The 12,500-nt window shown below is 46.4% G+C and overlaps 1 protein-coding gene across 1 annotated transcript in view; it reads left to right on the top strand.

Annotated features, from left to right (window-relative positions):
• The window catches only part of LOC134069984 (ankyrin-3-like), a gene marked incomplete at its 3' end in the record, with an annotated part of 135,134 nt that overhangs the window by 17,357 nt on the left and 105,277 nt on the right, over positions 1–12,500 (top strand).

Below are 12,500 nucleotides of genomic sequence, written 5' to 3'. Positions count from 1 at the left end.
TCAGCTAGTTATTGAGCCTACTTGTGCTACTCACGTCAGTCAAAATACCACTAACCTAGCTAGCTATCAGTTTCAGGGGCTTGTGCTCCTCATGTCAGTCAAAATACCATTCGCCTAACTATCAGTTAGTTATTGAGCCTACTTGTGCTAGCCTACTCACATCAGTCAAAATACCACTAGCCTAGCTAGCTATCAGCTAGTTATTGAGCCTAGTTGTGCTACTCACATCAATCAAAATACCACTGGCCTAGCTAGCTATCAGCTAGTTATTGAGCCTACTTGTGCTACTCACATCAGTCAAAATACCACTAGCCTAGCTAGCTATCAGTTAATTATTGAGCCTACTTGTGCTAGCCTACTCACATCAGTCAAAATACCACTAGCCTAGCTAGCTATCAGCTAGTTATTGAGCCTACTTATGCTACTCACAACAGTGAAAACACCACTAGCCTAGCTAGCTATCAGCCTACTTGTGCTACTCACAACAGTGAAAACACCACTAGACTAGCTAGCTATCAGTTAGTTATTGAGCCTACTTGTGCTACTCACATCAGTCAAAATACCTCTAGCCTAGCTAGCTATCAGCTAGTTATTGAGCCTACTTGTGCTACTCACATCAGTCAAAATACCTCTAGCCTAGCTAGCTAGCTATCAGTTTCAGGCGCTCGTGCTCCACACACCTGCTTAGCACTTGGCCTTAAGAACTTCCACTCTCAGTTCTTTGGCAGCAGTCCGGTGCGCACATATCTGTAGATCAATCAATTCAAGATATCGTCCTGATGGAACATGTAGGGCGGCATTTGAAGAATTTGGCAGTGAAACTGAGTGAGCCTGTTTTAGTGTGTGTGTGTGTGTGTGTGGGTGTATGTGTGTGAGACATTTATGGCAGTGCTCCACATACTTCATCCTTTACTGACCTGTATTAAACTCCCTCTATCAGACTGTGCCATCGCTCATGTTGGAGCATGTGTGTGTGTGTGTGTGTGTGTGTGTGTGTGTGTGTGTGTGTGTGCGTGTGCCTCACTCTTTCCCACACCTGGTGCTTACGCAATCATCACCTCCTCTTGTTTACAGAGGGAGACAGGGAGAGAGGGAGAGAGACATGAAGAGAGAGTGAGGTAGAGATGGAGAGAGAGAGTGGGGTGGAGATGGAAAGGGAGAGACGGAGATAGAGATGGAGGTGGAGAGAGAGATGGAGAGAGTGTGAGAGTGGGGGAGATGGAGAGGGAGAGATGGAGAGAGAGATCGAGGTTAGAGAGAAAGATAGAGAGGGAGCAAGAAAGATGGAGAGAGTGGGGGAGACGCAGAGAGAGGGAGATGGAGAGATGGAAGGTCTGTCCTGTGTGGTGGTGGATTAAGCATATCTTCCCAGATGAGACTGATCTGGAGTATCACTCAGATCCCTAAGAGAGAGCCAACCTGCCTTCCCATCGGAAGCCTTACAAGGCCTCCCATGGCTTTAGTGTAAAAGAAACAGTGCTTTGCCTCTGTTGTGTATGAGTTGAGATTGTGATATTTTGGCTGATGCCTGTTCCGTTTTGTAGGTACGTTATGATTGTGATATTTTGGCTGATGTTTGTTGCTGTGTTTTGTAGGTAAGTTATGATTGTGATATTTTGGCTGATGTTTGTTGCTGTGTTTTGTAAGTAAGTTATGATTGTGATATTTTGGCTGATGTCATGTTGTGTTGGTGAAACCAAAGCACTTTTCTGGGAAGTGAAAGCACTTCGGGAAAACACTTGGGGGTGGTGGGCATGAGTCATACCATTAGTTCTCCAGCAGGTGCCTAAAATGAACGAAAACACACACACACACACACACACACACACACACACAGACACACACAGACACACACGCACATGAACACGCACACACACACACACATATACACACACACATAGACACACACACACACAGGCAGGTCTAAAAAGCTCAGCATTCTCATGTGAGCAGTCAGCGACATTTATCAGTTGACCTCCTCTTGACTTCAGGCTTTGCAGTCTAACTGCTGTAAGACCCACTGAGCTACTACTGTTATCTGGACAGAGCTCTTGTCAGACACCCAGAACTTTCTCTCTTTCTTTTTTCTCTTTCTTTTTCCCGCTCTCTCTTTCTCTTTCTGTCTCTCCTGCCCTCTCACTCTCTCTCCATTAATCACATCTCTCTCCCCTACTCTTCCTTACCTTTCATCACTCTCGCTCTGAAGATTGTAACATGTCCGGAGATACTTGTTCCTCTAAAGGGATTGTTGCAGCCAATAAGCTTCACTTTCTTACTCTCTTCCTCCCTTCTTCTCTCCCTCCCTCGATTCTTCTCTCCCCCTCTTACCTCCCTCCTTTTCTCCCCCTTACTCTCCCTCCCTCTATTCTTCTCTCTCTCACTCTTCCTCTTACCTCCCTCCTTCTCTCCCCCTTACTCTCCCTCCCTCTATTCTTCTCTCTCTCTCTCCCTCCCTCCATTCTTCTCTCCCCCTTACTCTCACTCCCTCTATTCTTCTCTCTCTCCCTCTCTCCCTCCCTCCCTCCCTCCATCCCTCCGGTGTCTCTCTCCCCCTCTCCTTGACAGGCTTATTAGTCTCGTTAGGCCTAATCAGGAGTCTTGTCAGTGGGACAGACGCTGCCAGAGTCCCCCCCCCGCCCCCCCCCCCCCCCCCGTGATAAGACGCAGCCTGACAGCTGATGCCGCCCGCCTGGCGCGTGTGCTCCCCATACTTGCTGAGTCCATTATGCCTCGTGATGGAGAGGCTCGCATTGGCATTGTTGTTGTTGTTGTTGTTGTTGTTGTTGTTGTTGTTGTTGTCGTTTGAGCAGTGCTCCCTCCACGGCTTCTTTTGTCGGTTTGAACCAAGTCAGTCGAGATCAGCCGAGTCTGTTACAGTAATACCCCGGGCACGGGTAGGTCAGTATGGGTAATACCCCGGGCATGGGTATGTGAGTTAATACCCCGGGCATGGGTATGTCAATGTGGGTTAATACCCTGGGCAGGGGTTGGTCAGTGTTGGTTAATACCCCGGGCATGGGTAGGTCAGTGCGGGTTAATACCCCGGGCAGGGGTAGGTCAGTGTGGGTTAATACCCCGGGCATGGGTAGGTCAATGCGGGTTAATAACCCGGGCATGGGTAGGTTCACGGAGAGCCTGACCCACAACCCAGGGGGAGATGTGTGATGTGAACTCATGCTGGATATGGACAGGGGGTTGTTAGCAGGCCAGGCCGTGACCCTGAGCTGACCCCTGGAAGTTGACCTCTTTCTGCTCCATCTCAAGAGACGGGCCTCAAAGCCAATCAGCCAATCAGCCAATCAGCATAAAGCAGCATGGGTGTAGCTGGTGGCACCTCGGTCTGAGAGGAGGAGGATGCTAACATGCTAACGTTGTGCTGCCTGGGAACCACTTGTGAGATGTGGCTCAGCTTTAGGCTGACTGACATGCCCCTATACACACACACACACACACACACACACACACACACACACACACAGATGTTCTCTCTCTCTCTCTCTCTCTCTCTCTTTCTAACACACACACACACACACACACACACACACACACACTCTCTCTCTCTCTCTTTCTAACACACACACACACACACACACACACACACACACACTCTCTCTCTCTCTCTCTTTCTAACACACACACACACACACACACACAGGAGATGTGGTTTTGGATTTGGATGCCATGTGAGCCAAGTGTCAAGTGTAGCTGGAGCTTACTTTGGCAGGGCCTGGCCGCTCTGACACGGAGGGCATGAGTTCAACTCACACGCATGCATGGGCACCTTGTCTCGCCTGGCATGAATGGAAATATTTACAGAGGGATCCTGAATCTGAGAAGATGTAGACCTTTTGGAAGTGTCATGCAGCTCACTCTCAATCTCGTGGCTGGCTTCATGTGTTTACCTTGTTGTTTGACGGTAGAGAGGTATTGCTGCACTCTTGTAGCCTGGCTAGCGCCTACCACTTCTCAAATGAGACGTGGTCATGGCAACCAGACGTTCATTTTCTCGTATTTGAAAAAAAATGCCCAGATCCGTTCATTGGGCGCCACGGATGTCTATCAAATGCGTCTGTGCATAACTCATTATGGTCTTGCTTTCTCCCCTGTTCTGTGATTGGTCGCCAACATCAGGCGAAAATGTGGGTGTTAGTTTCCAGACTGCCTTAGCAGCGTGAATGAAATCACCGCGCATGGCAGGATGGGAACACCCAGGCTAGCGCTCCTGAGGACAGAGCAAAGAGATCAAAAAGAAACGGCTGGAGTGGTTCACACACTAAAATATTGCGCTGAAAAAAAAAAAAAAAACACTGCTAGCTTTGAGAATGGCTGGAACGGCTGAAATGTCTGTTCCCTTCTCTTAAACTTTCTCTTCAAAGCCTTTTCTTTACCGTGTTGTTTTTACCTTGCAAACTGTAAATAGCAGCAAGTAAACAACATCCTCTTGATGTAGGGTTTTCAAGTGCTGAATGCCCACCTACGGGGATGCCAGTGAGTGGACCCTCCCCTGGGGGTGGCTCTGATGCGATCCCTACGTCCATAAAGATCCATGAAAAGCCTCCTTTGTTATCTGTGCACTGACTGCCTGCGCGGTGGTGGTGGTGGTGGTGGTGGTGGTGGTGGTGGTGGCTTGTAAGCTGGCTGACAGGCAGTTTCCTCGTTGCCGTGGAAGCGGGGAGGACGTGATGCTATAATGGCGGTCGCCATGGCGACGCTGGAAGGCGCTGATGTCATCCTTTCGCGGAGCGGACTATCCAGGGGAAAACAGCAGGGGGGCTGTGTGTGTGTGGTCAGACAGTGAAAGAAGGGTGGACAGGCCCTCAGGAACAAAGACGCTAATTACATAACGAGCTCTTTCGAGACGTTTTCTGTGTTTTTCTCCCTTACGAGTGGTTTTTTTTCATTTCATTTCATCGATCAGGGCAGGAAAGGATGCTCATTAGACTATAGTCATTTGTCTGACTGACAAACAATGTGACTGACTATTAGTCTATTTTGTCTATTAGTGTTTGTCTATTTTGTCTATTAGTGAGAGAAAATGCCCTGTAGAAATGCAATGTTGGAGCAGTGGGAGCAGGGTTGAGGGAAAGCAGCGCAGTGATACTAGAGTGGGTGATGTAATCCAGACAGATCAATGTAGGTAAAGGTGTTGCACACACACACACACACACACACACACGAACACAGATACTCTCTCTCTCTCTCGCACACACACACACACACACACACACACACACACACACACACACACACATAGATACTCTTTCTCACAAACACACACACACACACACACACACTCACACACACACACACACACTCTTTCTCACACACACACAGCACACACACACACACACACACACACACACACACACACACACACGCGCACACACACACACACACACACACACACACACACACACACACACACACACACACACACACACACACACACGCACACACGCACACACGCACACACACGCATACATCACCAACACTTCCTCATGCCTGCCTGGGAGAGTACAGAGGTGGGGGCGTAAACATCTCAATCACTCCCTATTGGTGTCGGCCAGGAATGTCACCCCAAGTCACAACACTGAGGTCACATTTCTCACCACAAAAATATTTCAGAGGGTCTGTCAGACATGGCAGATTTCACAAAAACACAAGGGTTGGACAAAATAGTGGAAAACTATTTTAGAGGGTTGGAGAAAATAAGGCAAAACCATTTTGATAATGAATTCTTGAGGCTTCCAGTTGTCGTGAACACAACCACATGGCTCTCCTCTATTGAATTGCACTGTATTTAGTATTTTGCAGACGCATAGCTGTCACTGAGTTATGCTTTCCAGTGCTAGTGTTTCCTTGGTTTCCAGTTTAGACAAAAATCATCTGAAGATGTTTAACAAGTCAGCAGTTTTTGTTACCAAGGCCCCAGCCATCCACATACTGTAGTTTGCCCTCTTTGGAAGTTGGAAAACGTCGGAAAACGTCACCCGTTTGAAATATCACCTGTTTCCTTTCCTCTGCATAAGTGTAGCAGATTTGACATTCATTCTTGTACATCTGTATCTGTCAGATCAGGTCTGCTATTGTTTTTCTGGCTGTCATGGTAACCTCTGATTTTCAAAAAAGAGCAATGTTAATAGTCGAATACACAGCCAAGTGTTATAGTTGCGTTTCTAATACAGGTGTTTTCGGGACTAAGCACTGATCTCCAAAAGAGTTTTGAGATCAGCGATCAGAGGCCGTTACTCCTGACGTTATGTGGAGAAGCCTCGCTGTAACCTCGCCTCATAGTCCTGCCCTCAGGTCTGGTGTCTGATGGAAAATAGTCCCACTGATAAACATCAGCAGGCATCCCATAATAAACAGTGGCGGAGGTAAGCAGCTTTTCTCCGTCTTCTGCTCCACATACAGTACAGTAGCACATCTACAGTATGCAGCCCACAGGGGGGTTCAGACAGACCAAAGATTTGTGACGAGATAAGCTGCAACGTTCTAAAACCTTGCAACTGCGACAAGACATAGTATATAGTATACTTTTTTGATCCCGTGAGGTAAATTCAGTCTCTGCATTTAACCGAATTAGTTAAGACACACAGCACACAGTGAGGTGAATTACACACTAACCCAGAGCAGTGAGCTGCCTGCCCAACCATCGGCGCTCGGGGAGCAGTGAGGGGTTAGGTTAGGTGCCTTGCTCAAGGGCACTTCAGCCGTGGACTGGTCGGGGATCGAACCGGCAACCCTCCGGTTACAAGCCCGAAGCCCTAACCAGTAGGCCACGTCGCGTCACATGCTTTGTGACGGCTTGTAACAGTTGGCAACGACGTGCAACATTAATTCACACCGCTGCAACTCCACCTGCAATGGTTTGGTCTCGTCACAGATCTTTGGTGTGAATCAGGCTTGTGTATGCAACACTCCGAGGCCTGAACGGCAGCGTGACATAATCAGCCCTTGTGTTCAAAGCTAAATTGAGGATATACGATGACCTTTGAATGCACATGCCATTCCTCCCCAACCCACCTATGATAAACATCAGATTTAAGACTAGGAATGAAACAATGTATTGGCTAGTTGTTAACTATTAAATAAATCATCAACTATCTTTGCTATTGGTTAATCGGTTCGAGTCATTTTAAAGGGGAAATTCCAGGTTCATAGGCTACGTGCAGGAAAGGCTCTCTGTACGCTCGTGTGTTTCCGATGGAGCCAGGTGTGTTTGAGCCTGCCGCTATTGGTAATGCAATTAGTGTCTATACGGACCTGGTTGGATGCTGCACCTGGGAATCAGCACGTTACGACAAAGAAACATTTATATGTGTTGAAATTGTTATTATTAGTTGAACAAGATATTCAGTGTCAGAGTGGAAGATTTAACAAGCATAATATAACAGAAGATGCCGTTACAACAGTTTAATTTCCACCGGAAATAAATGTGTGTACAGGAAGAGCCTTTTGTGCACCTAGGCTATTGTCATATTTTCTGCTTTGCTCAGTGTTCCATGAGGGTAAGCTGATGCATTTTTAGCGTGTGGAGAATGCAAGTCATTCCAGGACATCATCTTGGGCTTTGGGAAACACTGATCAAATTGTTTTCACTATTTTATGATACACCAAATATACCAAATACATAATTGATTAATTGACATAATACAAAAATAAACAATATGATTGAAAAGTAATAAGCAATAAAATGCTCCATTATACCAAATGATTGTTAGTTGTAGCTCTTGTCAGGACTTATCAAGAACCCAACAGACAGAGATGAGTACCGTATGCTGTCAGTGTTGTAATAACTCAACAGAGATGAGTATGCTGTCAGTGTTAGCTTGAAAGATCTCTCGCTAATACCCAACCACTAGACGCAGATGAGTGTGTATCCAGGCATGGTGGAGCCCAGCCCAGTGCTAGTGTGAGGGTTTATTATGGGGTGTTGTTTAGGTATAAACGGAGACATGCTGAGACACAGCCCCTGTGATAGATACCTACTCCCTGAGGGGTAGAGCGATCTGGCACAGGGACTTTCTGACTCCAGCTTAGCAGCCCTAACTTGCCTTGAAACACTTACGTTGTCGAGAGAGGTGCTTGTGTGGAACTGTATCGGTTTACTGAAAGTAGGCCAACTTCCACTGCGTATCAATATCTGCGGAACTTTCTCTTGTGCAATTCTTGTAGAGTGGAACAACTTAGAGTGTTTAACGAATCAATTTTGTGTGGTTAAATAAAGCTTTTTTTCATAGGAAATGTTAGGACATGCAGTGGATGATTGGGATTTGTGAATTGTTTGCCCAACATGTTTATAAAAACACACAACATAGTTTTACACCAGTAAGATTGCGAGGCTGCAACTAAAGCCTACCTCACTGACAGACTTTGACAAGATTTGGGAAAGTTTCTTGAAAGATTGTAGTCTTTTGAATAAAGCTTGAATGAGGGGCATTAGTTAAAAGACTGCAATCTTTTAAGAATCTAGGCTTAACTTGTAGGTATTTTTCCTCATGTCCATCATATCAGCTTGTTATTATCTTAAAAAGGGCTGTTGCATGTACACAATACCACAATCCCTTGCTGTTGCCTGTTCATGGGTAGATGCACTGTAGATGTATATATTTGTATCTGTTTAATTGCACTTGCTGTGTATAAATGTACTTCCTTACTCACTTACTTCCTTACTTTTGCTCACAATGTGCTCCCTGACTGTGTGTTTGTGCGCGTTTACAGTACACAAGTGTTTTATCGTGTGTTAGTCCGTAGGCAACACTGTGGTGATTCACAGCTAGCTGTCCCTTCCTAGTGAACACACCAGGCCAGGCAGACACAGACAGCCTTAAGAGTCCCGCACTTCAGCGTGTCAAAACCAGTTCTATTTATGTGTGTGTTTGTCTGTTGTCTGTTTACACAAACAGTCGGTGTGTAATTGTTGTCAGGGTTAAGTCATGCCGGTGGTGACTGGTGATGACAGGTGTCTGGGGCTTGTGGTTATATGGGAAGAGGAGACAAGCACTTCCAAGTCTGTCAGTGCTGTTTGCAGACTTCCGCAGTGTGGATGCACTCACACACACACAGACACACAGACACACAGACACACACACACACACACACACACACACACACACACGCACACTCATACAAACACACACACACACACACACACACGTACACACTGCTGTATCATGTATCATGTGTAGAACACTTTTCTGTCAATCTTCCCCACTCAAATTTACTGTAACATATTTGTGTGTTCATGCATCTGAAGCCAGAACTATCAAACGAAACAAAAATGAGAAGTCATCATAGGCAATTGCAGGTAATTATTAATAATCATTATTATGTCAGACATGGCCACGTGAACACTTTGGTCATTTGCATTAGCCTACCTTCATACCCTCATATTATTGGTTAATTTATACCCTCGATTAAGACAAATGAAACCCCTTAATTTATTATGATTCACAATAAAAGCTTTTGCTTTACGAAATTTCCATTTTTCATGACCAGCCAATTGAATTTATTTTGTAGTTTAACGACCATGACTCACAGCCTGGCCATAAAAACATGGCCTCTAACAGCATCACTCCCTCAGCCATCTTATATTACAACACGGCACCGTCGGTCTGGGCTCTGGAGTCTCCTTCGGGGGAACCGTAACCCTCTCCCTCCCCGTCTCCCTCCCCGTCTCCGAGCCTCAGATCTGGCCTCACGGTGGTAAGCACACAGCCGGGCTTGATTAATGGCCAGGGCTGACAGGGTGCTGCTGGCTTCGTTTAGTCAACACAAATTAGCTCTCTCTGTGCACTGATTCCCCCCTGCTCCACCCTGCCCTCGTGTCTTTAGCATGGTCGCGCTATGAGTGCGGGTCTGCTCCACCCACAGCCCTCATGCCTTTAGCATGTCTTTAGCATGTCTTTAGCATGGTCACTATGAGTGCAGGTCTGCTCCACTTAGCCCTCATGTCTTTAGCATGTCTTTAGCATGGTCGCTATGAGTGCAGGTCTGTTCCACTTAGCCCTCATGTCTTTAGCATGTCTTTAGCATGGTCGCTATGAGTGCAGGTCTGCTCCACTTAGCCCTCATGTCTTTAGCATGTCTTTAGCATGGTCGCTATGAGTGCAGGTCTGTTCCACTTAGCCCTCATGTCTTTAGCATGTCTTTAGCATGTCTTTAGCATGGTCACTATAGTGCAGGTCCGCTCCACCCAGCCTGCATGTGTTTAGCATGTCTTTAGCATGGTCGCTATGAGTGCAGGTCTGTTCCACTTAGCCCTCATGTCTTTAGCATGGTCGCTATGAGTGCAGGTCTGCTCCACTTAGCCCTCATGTCTTTAGCATGTCTTTAGCATGGTCACTATGAGTGCAGGTCTGTTCCACTTAGCCCTCATGTCTTTAGCATGTCTTTAGCATGGTCGCTATGAGTGCAGGTCTGCTCCACTTAGCCCTCATGTCTTTAGCATGTCTTTAGCATGGTCGCTATGAGTGCAGGTCTGTTCCACTTATACTGCGTTCATGCACCTCGGACCTTCGGAAATTGCTGACCTCCGATAGCGGAAAAATGACATGAACGCTAGGTCGGGTTGGATTTTTTGCTCGGAGACTCGTGCGGAAGTTTTGTGCCCCGAGGTGTCCGACTTGACGTCACTATCATATTCTCCAACCACGACGGCCTCCCTTGCAACAACACAAGAGGTGAATTTCACTGTCATTACGAATAGGCAAGGTAATTTGTCACTAAATTAACAACACAGATAGAAACACTCGCCCAAGACATTTTCCTTCTTGCTCAACCATACTAAGCACTTAGTAAGCAGTTGTAATAACGTATTTATGCGTTTCCTGTATTTATTTTCCGAACTGATCTCATGAACACAATTTTTTCGGAGGTCGGGACTTTTTAAAGGCGGGTCCTCCGAGGTTCCGGGCTGCATGAACGCAGTATTAGCCCTCATGTCTTTAGCATGTCTTTAGCATGGTCGCTATGAGTGCAGGTCTGTTCCACTTAGCCCTCATGTCTTTAGCATGTCTTTAGCATGGTCGCTATGAGTGCAGGTCTGTTCCACTTAGCCCTCATGTCTTTAGCATGTCTTTAGCATGGTCGCTATGAGTGCAGGTCCGCTCCACTTAGCCCTCATGTCTTTAGCATGGTCGCTATGAGTGCAGGTCTGCTCCACTTAGCCCTCATGTGTTTAGCATGGTCGCTATGAGTGCGGGTGGAGGCGCTTTGCAGTGGCACGTTGTTATGATATGTCCTGTCATGGGTGATTAATAGGCCTTGGCAGGTGTCTTCCTGATCTAATTGTAGGATGAGGTGAGCTCTTGCGTTTGATCGTGGGGAGGTGCGGGTATTTCCAGATGAATACCTGAGGAGTGTGTGTCAACAGTGAGATTAGCCTTTGGTTTAGACGTTTACATTACGTCAGCTTTTCTCCTCGTACTCTTTTGAAGTGTCTTTACATGCAGACATGAGTGGCAGTCAACAGCAGCTGCAGTTCATAACACGTATGGCATTGTGTGACCAGGCATTTCATGTCTCACAATGACAATGACATTTACTGTAAGCCATTTTCCCACATTTCATGTCAAAATATAATTCTTACTTTACCAGTACTACTACTACTACTGCTACTACTACTATTACATATATACTGTATAATGTGGTGTTAGTAGGAATTGTGCACTTCTGTGTGTGTGTGTGTGTGTGTGTGTGTGTGTGTGTTTGTGTGTTTGTGTGTCTGTCTGTCTGTCTGTGTGTGTGTGTGTGTGTGTGTGTGTGTGTGTGTGTACTCTTAATGCACTCTGTCTCCATTTGTGAGCCATCAGTTTTCTCGCCCAAGTTGTCTTCATGAAAGCGCAGACATTAGAATTGAGCGCCCACAGGTTTGAGAGGAGTGTGTGAGATTCTCTGTCTCCGTGTGAAGTATGCGCCCCACACACACACACACACACACACACACACACACATACACACACACGCCATGCTCCGTGTCCCTCAGTGTGAGCGGGATGTGAGCGTTCCTCTGGGCCCCCGAGGATGGAGGCCTCCATGCTCAAACCAAACAGTGTGAGCGACACACACACACACACACACACACACACAGACACACACACACAGACACACACACACAGACACATACGGCCGGGGCCTCCATGTTCAAACCAAACAAGCACAAACCTCGGTGGCACTGTTTGTAGTGGTTTTTTTTTTTTTTTTTTATCACTATTTTTTTTTTTATCTTAGTGCCATTAATCAACCATGATGCATTTGCCGATTAACTCTTTTTAATGTTTTTTTGAAGAGTAACTAGTTAGTGGATTATTCTGGAAGAGTATGAAAGGGCTCCCATTCTGAATTTAAAAGCCCCCAAGTAGTTGTACCTGGGGACAAGAGTTTACTGGAACTGGAGGTGCAATTTGTTTTTACGGTAAAAAAGAGTTATTTTGGGGGGCGCTGTGGTGCAACCGGCTAAGTGCTAAACGGTCGTAAGTGCCCACGGGGACCCTGGT

Source organism: Sardina pilchardus, chromosome 22 (genome assembly GCF_963854185.1).
Source record: "Sardina pilchardus chromosome 22, fSarPil1.1, whole genome shotgun sequence".
NCBI lineage: Eukaryota > Metazoa > Chordata > Actinopteri > Clupeiformes > Clupeidae > Sardina > Sardina pilchardus.
Note: the sequence above shows the minus strand (reverse complement) of the source record. Positions and strands in the feature narration are given on the sequence as shown.